The sequence below is a fragment of the Camellia sinensis genome, chromosome 10, assembly GCF_055761805.1.
Source record: "Camellia sinensis isolate YWXY chromosome 10, ASM5576180v1, whole genome shotgun sequence".
Lineage (NCBI taxonomy): Eukaryota > Viridiplantae > Streptophyta > Magnoliopsida > Ericales > Theaceae > Camellia > Camellia sinensis.
Genome location: NC_138970.1, coordinates 75,122,804 through 75,135,829, shown reverse-complemented (window position 1 = coordinate 75,135,829; position 13,026 = coordinate 75,122,804).

The window sequence follows — 13,026 nt, the reverse complement described above, 5'->3', positions numbered from 1 at the left end:
TGTGATGCGCACAGCATACAAATATAGACCGAGTCGCCTGAATTGGAACGAAACATTTCATGTCTGTTTTTGAAAGTGGTTTGCTACCCGCAGGTAGGCTTTAAAACATTTGATGATTTATTCCAATTTAAGTAACCCAACCTTCACCCACAGGCATTCAGGCAGTTATATCAGATAAGCATATAGCCTCATGGTAAGCATGCTAATGGAATTTCAGCACTAAAATATGGGGGAAAACAGTCCCGAAATGAGGCGAAATGATACCAAATGCATGGAATTGTCCCGAAATGCGAATTTAGGCACCCGAAATGGCCTATAGCTATGCCAAACATGCACAATATGGACATGCAATGCAAAGACAGAAGCTAGACAGTCCCAAAAGATGCACTTTCACAGTTATAAACATGGCCAAACAGCAAGCATAGGTATGGCAAAAATAGCATGCAAGAATAGGGGCCAAAAGAGGGGTAATGAAGCAAGTGATATAAGAAAAACCCAAAATGAAAAAATTCCTTCTACAACATTGAAGAGGGACCAAAAATATGAATATTTACAGTATATGGCAGCCTCAAAATCAGTATACAAACATGATAGAAATGTGATGCAAAATGAGGCTCAAAAGTGGCTATAACATGAGGTATACAAAATAATCACCAAACAGCCAAAGACCCTTAATAAAACATGTAGAATGGACCAAAATAAACACTTTTTCAGAACTGTAAAATGGCCAAACACAAAAGCATGATAGGCTAACTAAACATGCAAGAATGGGGAATAAAAGAGGGATATAACATGAAGTGACCTATGGAGGCCCCAAACCATGAAAGGACCTAAATGAAACATGAAGAATGGACCAAAATAAGCACTTTTTCATGACTGTAAAATGGCCAAAAACAAAAGTATGATAGGCTGCCATTGCATGCAAGAATGGGGAAGAAAAGAGGAGTATAAAGGTAGGTATAACATGGAAGTCCCAAATGGTGTTGAGCCCTTCTTCAATGTTGAAGAGGGGCTCAAAATAAGCCTAATATCAGTTTACAACATGCTCAAAAACAGATTAATCATGGGTCGAAAATAGCATGCAAGATTATGACATATAAGAGGATCAATGAAGCAAGTGTATCATGGAGGGCTCAAACAGGGTTGAGCCCTGAATGAAAAGTGAAGATGAGCTCAAAAGAGGGCCCTTTTCAATTAGGGCCGGAGCTTGAAACAAAAAGCAAGTGAGGCTTACAAATGGATCAAGAAAAGGGGTCAAAGAAGAGAAAGGTTACTCACCCTTGAAGACTAAGACTTTTGTTGCTTCTTGGATCAATTTTGCAGCTTCTTTGGCCTTTGAGAAACCTTCCTTGTTTCTGGAAATGAGGTGGTGGTGGTAGAGCTTGGTGGTGTAGAAGAAATGGTGCTTAAGGACTTAAGGTTTTTCAAGGAAATGAGAGGTATAGAAATGGAGTTGTGTATGGAAGCTTGAAGATGAAGTTTTCTAACCCTAACAAAGGATATATCTTGCTTGCTATATAGGCCAAAAAGGGGGTGTAAAGGTGGGGGAAAAGGAGAGTAACTTTCCCCCACAAAATATCCCCCAGATAAAAATCTTTTCTGGGGGATAAAGCCCCACAGCTGTAAAGGGAACAGTGCAAGGAGCTCGGCCGGCCTGGTACTTTTGCTGCAGGTGGCCGGCCGGCCATACCCCCTAGCCGGCCGGCTAGGGGTCAAAAAGGTCAATCAGATTTTCTGGGCGGCCACCAACTGGTGGGGTCCTCCTATCTGTGTACAACAAAACCCTGTGGTTAAAAGTCTAAGAAAGTGGGTCCAAGGGGTTCAACATTAGCCCGGAAGGAGGGGGTCAAAAGGGTCAAGTTGAATTAATGGCCGGCCATGAACTTTTAGGGTCCTCTCATGTGTGTACATCACAAATATGTGGTTCAAAGTTCAAGAAAAAGAGTCCAAGGGGTTCAACATTAGCCCGGAAGGAGGGGGTCAAAAGGGTCAAGTTGAATTAATGGCCGGCCATGAACTTTTAGGGTCCTCTCATGTGTGTACATCACAAATATGTGGTTCAAAGTTCAAGAAAATGGGCCCAAGGTGTTCAACATTAGCCCGGAAGTGCGAAAAACGGGCGCCGGAGGGCGTCGGAGGATGTATAACTGGTTGCTGCAACAATTGCTAGCCTCCCACCCTTCAGTGACCTCCCCGGTGATAAAACAGAGGTACCTGCCAAAAATGAACGAAAACCGTTGCAAAACGAATGCTCGGGGACCAAAACGCGCAGTTCGGGGTCCCGAAAATGGGCTGTTAAGCACCGAAAGTGGCATTCGGCCACGAAGTGGGCTTCTCAGCCCCCAGTGTCCCTCAAAAGGGAGCAAATAGGAAGTATGCCAAAAATTAGAGCAATAGGAGATGGTTAAGCGGTCCCGAACCGAGGCACACGGCCTGACGGCTTCGAAAACCGGAAACCGGACTCCGAAATGGGAAAAATGGCCTACGGCCACCAAATGTAGCTTACGGACATTGAGAGATGGTCTACTGGACCTCTCCCTCCCCTCAGGAAAAGAAACAGAGAAAACCGAGTCTGGTTCGCAAACCGAGACAAGGCACAGAAGAGGGTTCGGAAGTCCGGAGGCAGGGCTCGCGGCCACAACTCTGAAACTTCTGAACAAGCACATTATGCAACATCACCAAGCGCTCAATCGGTGACGTCTGAGTCTTAAGGTCGGTCAAAAATGGGGTGTCTACACAGAGCGGCAAGTAAAGGTCTGCACGTGGTAAGCCTGGAGAGCCCTCGGCAGAAGGCGCCGAAGCCCGCCCGGTCCACTATGCGACGGACCGCGTCAGGGAGCTCGTCGTACCACTCCCGAGCGCCAGTGTTCCCATACCCGCGGATGGTATGGGAATCCTCCTGTAAACATAAAATAACAATTGCAAGGCAACATTCAAAATGCAGTTTTGAAAAGCATACAGATACAGCATGCGTGCAAGTTTGACAGATTTTGACAAGTACCGGGTGTCGGTGTGCTTACAGTGAACTACAGTGTGTGATGCGTCAACATGTTTGGGGGGTTCACAACAGGTATAGCATGCGTGCAAATTTAACAGATTCAGACAAATACCGGGTACCGGTGTGTTTGCAGTGAAAAACAGTGTGCGCCGTGTGTTTGAGTGATTCGGGGGTTAGTGCAGTGTATGTGCATGTGCCAATCTCAAACAGATGTCAGTTGTATATATGTTTACAGTCAACTACAGTCTACGGTATATCAGATTTCAGCAGTTAAAGAGTACAACTTGCTACGGCAGTTTTGTATCCTACATTGCGGAAAGTAAAGCAGAAGACAGAGAATTACCTCGGAAGCGCCGAATAAAAGGTGGGAGGTAGGCTCGCGCAACAATAGCTCGGGCGCCACGTGCCTCTCGAAGCTCCGGAACTGGCGCAGACTGTCGGGGGGCAGAACATGGATCGCCGATCGGTAGGTCGTCGGGTCGAACGGGCGCTCGCTCAAAGGTAGGAGCTCGACCCCGGGATCCATCTCGTGGTCCGGGGAGTCCCGCCACGTGGAATGTCGTCTGCCATGTCAAGAGTGATGAGAAAATAGCCGGAGGAAGGAAAACCGGGCCGGAATACGAAGAGTCAACCGGAAAGTCAACTCCCGAGAGGGTCGGAAATGGTCGGGAAGGCCGGGATGTGAAAAGGCACGGAAATCAAGAGGAAAGTGAGGGGAACAAACCCCGAAAAGGCGGGAACGCCAAACAAGGCACCGAAACAAAGTTTTGTTCGGTTGAAAATGTCCGAAACGCGAAGAAAATCGCGAATCCGACGACGAAACGGGCGTAGAGCGTGAAGAAATGGAGAAACGGGGAGAGGAAAACGCTCTAGAGAGAGAGTGTGTGGGATTTCGGCGGAGGGGAAGTGAGAAATTAGGGTTTGAAACCATATTTTAAAACACCCAGAGTGAAAAGTCGAATCTGCCCCGACTCAGCAACTTTCTGCCGGTCGGCAATATTTTGTGCCGGCCGGCATTATTTTGTGCCGATGGAGTTATTTTGCAGCCGGTGGCCTCCTCTCCCGGCCGGTGGTGTTCCCACAACCTTGTTTAGGCCATACAAGTAGTTTTTGGTCTTCATAGCTCAAGAAAGTGCAAGAAAGTGCATCTCCGACGCTCAACCGGCCTCCGTTGTGACCCTGGGTCGTGTCTTCTACGCGTGGCACTCGAATTCGTGCAAGGTGTATCCTTTTTGTATCCTTTTAAATTCAAAAGTTGCCCCATGTGCGTTACACGCGTTCATTGCACTATTTCGGTGCATTACATCACACTGTCATGCGCCTCACAGTTGCATTGTTATGCACATACTACATGCGTCGTAACACGCACCCCTTGCATTGTCATGCACATCTCTCATGCATTGTCATTGCATTCTTATTCCATGCATTGTCATGCATTCCGAAACACGTGCGTTGTTACGCATTTAGATCCATTTACATTCCGTGTGGCATACGTGTCGCACTTGCACCATTTGGCATCCTATGGGGCATGCGTGTTTCATTTTGTGTCTTTTTCATCGGCCTGTGCGCCTCGTTTTCATAGAACATGCATTCACTCGCACTATCTTGTGCATTTACACTTTGTATCTCAATCGCACTGTTTTGTGCATTACATTTCATTCGCGCTGTTTTGCGCACCTTCATCGCACTGTCTTGTGCATTTCAAAATCACTCGCGCTATTTTGCGCACCGCATCGCACTGTTTTGTGCACCTCACTTGCATCTTGCATGTATCCTCTCGCGCTATTTTGCGCACCTTACTTGTACTTGTTAGTACATTGCATTGTTTTGAATACGAACCGGCTTCGCGTAGCGTATAAGTCCAATTTTCAAAATTTTGCATTCCATGTGGCATGCGTGTCACACTTGTATCATTTTTGCTTCTTATGAGGCATGCGTGTCTCATTTGTTTCATTTTGCATTCCGTGTGGCATACGTGTCACACTTGCATCATTTTTGCATCTTATGAGGCACGCGTGTCTCATCTGTTTCATTTTGCATTTCGTGTGGCATGCGTGTCGCACTTGCATCATTTTACATTCCATATAGCATGCGTGCCTCATTCTTGCATTGTCATGCATGTTGTTTCGTGGTCTGGCGAGACCTTAAACACGCGCGACGGTCTGGCGAGACCTTAAACACGCACGGTCTAGGAGACCTTAAATCCTTGGGAGGTGCAAAACCTTCGGCACATTGATGTGTGCAGTCCATTTTTGCATTGTCATGCATATTGCTAACAACATTGTACCTGTTACGTTTGTTTCCTTTTCAGGCACAATATTGTATGTACGGTTCATTTGAGACTGGAGCAACCAGACGAACCGCGCAGGTATCCCCGGTCTAGGAGACCTTAAATCCTCTGAAGGTGCAATTCCTTCGGTGTTTGTCGTGCCCGAACGACTTTCGGTGGTTTGGTAAAGCCACCTGTCTATGTTTGCGATGAGTTCCTAGAAGACCAACTGGGATGGTGGAAACTAGAGTTCGAACGGCTTATGCCTAGAACGCAAAGGTTCGGGAGTTCCGAGACTAAAGTCTGGTTTAAATACCCAGGGGTGTACCCTCGGCTTGAAACCTGTATGGAAGCCCCATAGATTGAGGCAGCATGTCGGCGCCTCAGTTCTGGATACTGAACCAACCTAGTATATCGCCCTGTTGGTAAGATAGGGAAAGTTACAATCATAGCCATTGCATCATAGTGCATTGTCATGCATTTCCATTGTAGCTTGCATGCATCCATTGCATTTTCCCTAGTAGATCGCATCATACTGCATTGTCATGCATTTTGTAAATACCCTTTCCATTGCATATTTGTAAATATTGCATTGTAGTTTGCATGTATTCATTACATCACCTTCCTTCTATGGCTCGCGCCTTTCCATGTTGAGCTTGGTCTGGTATGTGCCCTTACTTTTCACGTTAAAGCACAGTTCTGCATGTGTACGCGCCTATTCCACGCTGGTATGTTGGTTTGAGGGTTGCGGCACCTTTTCTATGTTAGACATGGCTCGTATGCGTACATGCCTTTCCTAGGCAAGATTTGGTTTGGCCCATGTGCCATATCCACTGCATTTTAGATCGCATGCATTCATTGCATCACCTCCACCTGTGGCTTGCGCCTTTCCATGTTGAGCTTGGTCTGGTATGTGCCCATACTTCTCGTGTCGAAGCATAGTTCAGTAGACCGTTCTATGCTAGACGTGGCTTGTATGCGTACATGCCCTACCTAGGCAAGATTTGGTTTGGCCCGCGTGCCATATCCATTTCATCTCCCCAGCATATACATATATATATATATATATTACATTGTAGTGTAATTTTTGCATCCGGCATTAGGATCATTGTCCTTTCTCCAGCGGGTCGTGTCCCCACTTATGTCATTCCCCCCCAAATACTTGTTCTTGTGTCTGTCTACAATGCTCATAGTTCAGTTGACCGTTCTATGGTAGACAGACTTGTTACCTCCATCAATCTATTTGACATAGGTGTGGTTTCGAACCACTCGTGATTGGATCGTGATTCAATTACTTTGCATATAGCTTGCATTGTTTTAATTACATTGCATCTTCATTTGCATTTGTTTATACATTGTTTTGTATATATTGCATATCATTTTGCATCCATTTTTGCATTGTCATGCATGTTGCTGACAATATTGTACCTGTTAAGTTTGTTTTCTTTTCAAGCACGATATTGTATGTACGGTTCATTTGAGGCTGGTGCAACCAGACGAGCCGCACAGGTATTGTATCCTCCGAGTGAGACGTATTGAGAATTGCATAAATTCTCTTACATCCTTTCTGCATTGTAGTGTAGTTCGGTGTATGCTAGCTTAAAACCGTCGCATGTGTGCTTCGTTACAGCTTTCTTTGCATGATCATAAGTTATGTCCGGCTCTGTGCATTGTCTTGCATTTTGCCCCTGCCTTCGGGCTCATATCTTGATTGTCTTGCATGTTTGTCTAAGTCTTCGGCCTTGTCAAAAATGGGTCGTCTCTGGGCTTTGACATTCACTCCTGTCATTGTTATGACTTTCGAGTTCTGTCAAAGAGGGGCAACTGTAGACACCCCATTTTTGACCGTCCTCAAGACTTGGACATCACCGTTTGAACACTCGGTGATTATCCATGTTTGTGTTCGTTTGGAGTTCCCGGAGGTCTCGGCTCGCGCGCCTTGCCTCAGGATCTCCGAACTCGACCGTTTAGTGTCTAGTTTTGCACCAAACACTTGTGTTTTGCCTTGGAGGGGCAGGGAATGCTTTGTGAGGCATCCCCACACATCACCGGCAGTGACTAGAGGCCACCGGCTGGTTTTTGCTGCCACCGGCACTATTTGTTGCCGGTCAGCACTATTTAGTGCCGGTCGGCACTCTTTTTTGCCAAGATGGCCTTTTTGGCCGGCTGACTACTGTGCATCTGCTTTTGCAGATATTTTAAGACAGCTGTCTTGCTTTTGGCTCCCCTCCATACACGTGTATGGAGGGATCTCCCTCTTATGAAGCTTGTCTTGTAAGCTTTACAAGACAAGAAGTTCTATAAAGAGAGGGGCTCTCTCTTGTTGCAAGGGTTAGACACTTGAGATATTTCAGAGAGCTTAGACAGCCATTGTTAGGGTTTGAGTTCTAGGGTTAGGGTTTGATACACATTATCTCTCTCATTTTCCCCCTTGTGTGTGTTAAAGTGTGTTTGTGTCTTACTATTGCACACAAACACATAGTATTTCACCTTCCTATAGCTACTGAGGTTCTAAAGGACTGGTTTTAGTGTTTTGGTGTTGGATTCAAGCCAAAGAGGGCCATTGGAGCACCATTGTTGAAGAAGTCTTCAAGGGTAACAATTTTGACTTTATATTCCCCATTTTTGCATTGATTTTCTACCTATCTTAGAGCTGTTTTCGTGCTTATTGCATAATACAAAAAGTTCTGTTTTTTAGCCCTCTTGATTGTTTATTAAGGGTGTTTTGTGGTTTGAGGGTGTTTGACCCCTCTTAGGCTTTGAAAGGCCTCATTTTGTGCTATTTTGTGCTAGTTTTGAGACTTTGGTGTTTGGGCCTCTTCACCACTGAAATCTTGAGGGATTTCAATGGTGGAGATGGTGCCTTAAAGTCTCTAAAAGGAGAGGGCCACCCCCTCTCCTTGTTGTCCTTAAAAAGGACCATTTTTGGCCTCTTGAGGGAGCACCTAGCTAGGCTTCATGTTGACCATGCCTTAGTTGTTTTTTGTGCTTAATATGTCATATTATGCCTCTGTTTTTACATGGTTTTGGTACACCATGCATGCTTAGCATACCTACCATGTAATGCCTTGTTTATGCCTTAGGTTGTTAGACCTTGTTGGAGCATATTTTAGGCTTAGTCTCGTGAAGCTTTTGTGCATATTTTGCCATGTCTTAGGTCTGTCCATGGTTGTTTGGGTCGGATTTGGCATGCTTAGTATAGCCTCTTTGCATTCCGGCTTGTTGGCCTTAAGTATGTGTATGTATAGCATGACATCTTTGCATTGATTTGGTGATTTGGGGCCACCCTACGTGTTATTTCAGTCCCATTTTCGTGCCTATGTGTTTGCCTTGAATGCTTCTTTAATGCTTTGAAAGCATGTGTGGCATGTTCCATGTTTTGGCCATAGTGCATGCTTTGAAATTGAGCCCCTTAGATGCCATCTAGGGAGTCCCTTTTGCATGGTCTAGGTCTGTCTTGAACCTATTTTAAGCCCTCTTAGCCTTGTGAGGCTTGGTTAGCTTAACCATGGTTCAAGTCCCCTTGACCGACTTCAAGTACTTGGACCAGTTTGCATGTTAATGTTAGCCTATCTTGTTGCTTGGTTTGACACCATCCTCATGCATTTTCAGAGCTTATGTTGCATGTTAATTGTCCATGATATGCCTCTTTCAAGTGTGCTTGAGAGTTGTCCAATTTGTGCCTAAGTGTTGGTCCTTGTGTGCATGTGTGTTTGCATGCCATTTAGCTCTCATTTTATAGCACTTTGGCCGCTGTTTTGGGCCTATTTAGAGTTGCCTAAATCTTGTATAAGTCCATCCTTTTTTTCATCCATTAGCATTGCCTCATGTTTGCTTGTATGCTTACATAAGTGCCTTGCCATGCCATGTTGCATCCTTAGCTTGCATGCCTAGGTTGCATTGCATCTTGCATGCATGCCTTGTTCCTTGACTTGGTGATAGGAATTGGGCCTTGATTTGTTTGATTGGTTTGCATTTCATTTGACATGAAAGTTGCATACTTGATTCCTTGGGCCATCATGCATGGAAATGCGTGATTGGTGGTCCGAGAATCGAGGCACATACCCCTTTGAGTCATTACCATGATAAGGGACATGGTTGGTGCATCTATGCCTTGAATTGTGCTGCCATGCTTTGTCTTGCCCTCTGTTGCTGTGAGTTGCAGGTTCTGCAGACTTTCTTTGCCGACCGGCAGTATATATTGCCGACCGGCAGTAAATCACCAACTGATAGTTTTTGTTTGTGTCGGTGACAACACCACACTGCCGGTGGCAATTCCATTCAGCCGGTGGTGATCCCCATTGTCCAAGGAAGCAGTCCTGAGGTTTTGGTAGCCTCTAGGGGAGCAGAGGAAGGAAAACAGAGGCAGCCTATGCATGGCGGTGCATTTCCGAGCAGGACCGAGCGCGCATTGCATCTGGCTCTCCTCCCGAGGCAGTTTACTGCTTTTCCTAGATTAGTTAATTTGTTAATTAATTAATTAGGCAATTTGTAATATTTAATTAGCTTGCGTAGTTAATTAATTTGTAATATTTATTTGGTCCCTCCGTGCGAGGGCAAATTTGTAATAAGTGTGGGTGAGTGTGTGAATGTCTTCCAACCCCCACTTCTTTCTTCCCTTTTATTTACCTGCTTATGATGGTAGATCAGGGCACGTTTAATTTAGCATACCTTATGCTATGCATGTGTGCATTCATGCATTTGTATTGCATGCACTAGGCTCGGTACATCACGTTAACTGCATCTGTTTTTCAAATTCCAAACTGAATAGATGTTAGTTGTGCATTTTCATATGTCATTCATAAACTAGCCGAGCCTACTCTAGTGACATTTTGTATGTGTTGCATTAGACAATTGACATGGACTTGGATCATGCATGTTTGCTAAACGAGTTCTTTGTTTTGGCACGGAGTACTATGTAAGTATTTTAATGCTTTAGCATATCGCATGCGTGTGAATGCTACCATGACAGTATGCTTACCATGTGGCTAAATGCTTACGTGATATTATTGTTTGAATGCCCGTGGGTGGAGGTTGGATTGTTTGAGTTGGAAAAACTCGTTGAAATCCGTATTTTAGCCTACTTGCGAGTAGCAAATTCCAAAGCGCTTTTCAAAACAAACGGATATGCAATGCTTATTTCCAAATCAGACAATCTAGTCTATACTTGTTTGCTGCGCACACAAAATAGTAATTCTAGGCTAATAAATGGAATAAGAACACATATCGTCTTCAAAATCGGATATCATGGTTAGTAGAGGTCGGTCTTCGGACCGGGCGAAAGGGGGTGCTCATAGCTGACCTTCCCCGATCGTACCCAAGCTCCCGAGCCGAGACAACTCCGGTGATGACGGACATTTGGCCTTCGGCACTGAGTCAGGGTTTCCTAAATTTCCCCATTAAAAAAAAATATTTAGGTGGCGACTCTGTATCTGGCAAAGTAGACTATGTTTGGCACTTCTTTTCAAAAAAATCGTTTCTCAAAACGATTTGCCAGATTTGGACTCTTTGGTTCAGATTAAGAACCGTGACACAAATCGAGTCCGAACTGTAGTAGCGAGGGCCCCCTCCGCGGGCGCGTCTACAATGGACAGCTCTCTACTAAGTCCAAAATAGTGGCTAATATACCAAGGAAATGGAGGCAAATGTACATACAAACATGCATGCATACATGATCCAATACTTAAGCATAAAGAGGCAACTTTTAAGCACACTTAAAAGGAACAAACATGGACAAATGGCATACATTGTAAGCTCTGAAATCATGTTAGAAAATGTGCCAAACCAACTAAACAAATCAAGCAAAGCATGCAACAAGGTCTAAGGCTCAAGGCTAGCCAAGGGGCTCAAGCCATGACCATGCCAACCAAGCCTCAAAGGGCCAAAGGGACTCAAAACAGTCCCAAGGCAGACCAAAACATGGCTAAAGACACACTTAGATGGCATCCCAAATGCCTACACATGATGGCATACACAATGGCACAAACATGGAGCATGAAACACAAACTCTTTAAGACATTAAAGAAGCATCAATTGTGAGTAAACAAGCATGCCATATGGACTGAAATGACATGGTAAGCGACTCCAAGTCACTGAAATAATGCAAGTAAAGCATGCTAGATGATCCAATACTCAAAGTCTACAAGCTAGGTTGCATGGTAGCTATACAAAGCAAGTCATGGATGACCCAAACAACCAAAATCAGACCTTAAGCATACCAAAATATGCATAAAAACTTCACAAAGCTAAGCCAAAATCATGCTAGAAAGTCATGGTACATTATGATGCATATTAAGGCAATTTCATGGCATTACAAGACAAGTATGGAAAGCATGCATGGTATGTCTAAACCAACTTAAAACAGTGCTATATCATGACAAAATAAGCACAAATACCGGCTGAAATGAAGCTAAAGCAAGCTAGGCATACAAGCTACAACACAAGCCATTTGTGCAAGCATCAAAGGCAACATGGAGAGGGGATGACCCTCTCCCATTTAGGACACCAAAACTACCTCTCCACCACTGAAAATCCTTTGGATTTCAGTGGTAGAGAGGTCTTGCAAAGACTAAAGCAAGGGGTCAAAATAGATGGCCTAAAACAAGGCCTAACAAGGCCTTAGAGGGGGGAAACAACCCCAAATCTCAAAGAGACCTTAAACAAAGATCAAAAGCGAGTAAAAATAGAACTTTTATTAGTTATACACTAAGCTTAAAAACAGATGCAAGATAGGTCAAAAGCTTGTGCAAAAATGGGGAATAAAGGGGTAAGGTTCTTACCCTTGAAGACCTTCTTCAAGAACACCCCTCCAGACACTTCCTTAGGTAAAAACCAGCCCAAGAACTCCAAGAACAACTCTTTGGCACCTCAGCAACCAAGGTATGATGTAATACTATGTGTCTTAGTGCAAAACTAAGAATAAAAACCCCTTATACACACACAAATCAAAAGGAAAGGGAGATATAGAGCTAGATAGATATAGAACTTCCAACCCTAATTTTTCAGACCTCTGGAACTTTTTGGAACCCTTGAGGAGGGAGGAGAAGCCCTCCCTTTATAAGAATTCCAATCTTGCAAAGCTTACAAAACAAGCTAAGCAAGAGGAAAATCCCTCTATACACGTGTATGGAGGGGGGGCATTGTGGATGCCAGCTATCACAGCTGGCATAAAATATCTGCCAAAAGAAGATGAATAGTGGTCGGCCAGCCAAAAATGACAAATTGACCAAAACAATGGTCGGCCGACCACAAAGAGTGCCGACCGGTCATCACCAATGGCCGGTAGCAACAAAACAGGGCCGGTGGCCTCAAGTCATGGCCGGTGAGGTGTTGAGATGGCCAACAAGCCATTCCATGCCCTTAGAAGCAAAACAACAAGTGTTTGGTGCAAAACCAAACACAAAACAAGCAAGTCGAGAGATCCTAAGGCAAGACGCGTAGCTGAGACCTCTGAGAACTCAAAGCGAGCACAAACATGGATGATCACCGAGTGTTCAAACGGTGACGTCCAAGTCTTGAGGACGGTCAAAAATGGGGTGTCTATAGTCCTCTAATGGAAAGGAGTACCAAACCAAGTGTTGTTTTAGGCATGAGAGAAGTGTCATTCCATTAGTAATGAACCCCCAAAAGGATTAAACCATTAAGTACAAGACCTCAATCTCAAGTTTAAACAAACAAGTGGCTTGAAACAACTTTCAAAGCAAATAAAAAGCCATGAAAGGACGAAGGTTGTAGAGGTGATTAGAGGTGATCACAAGTA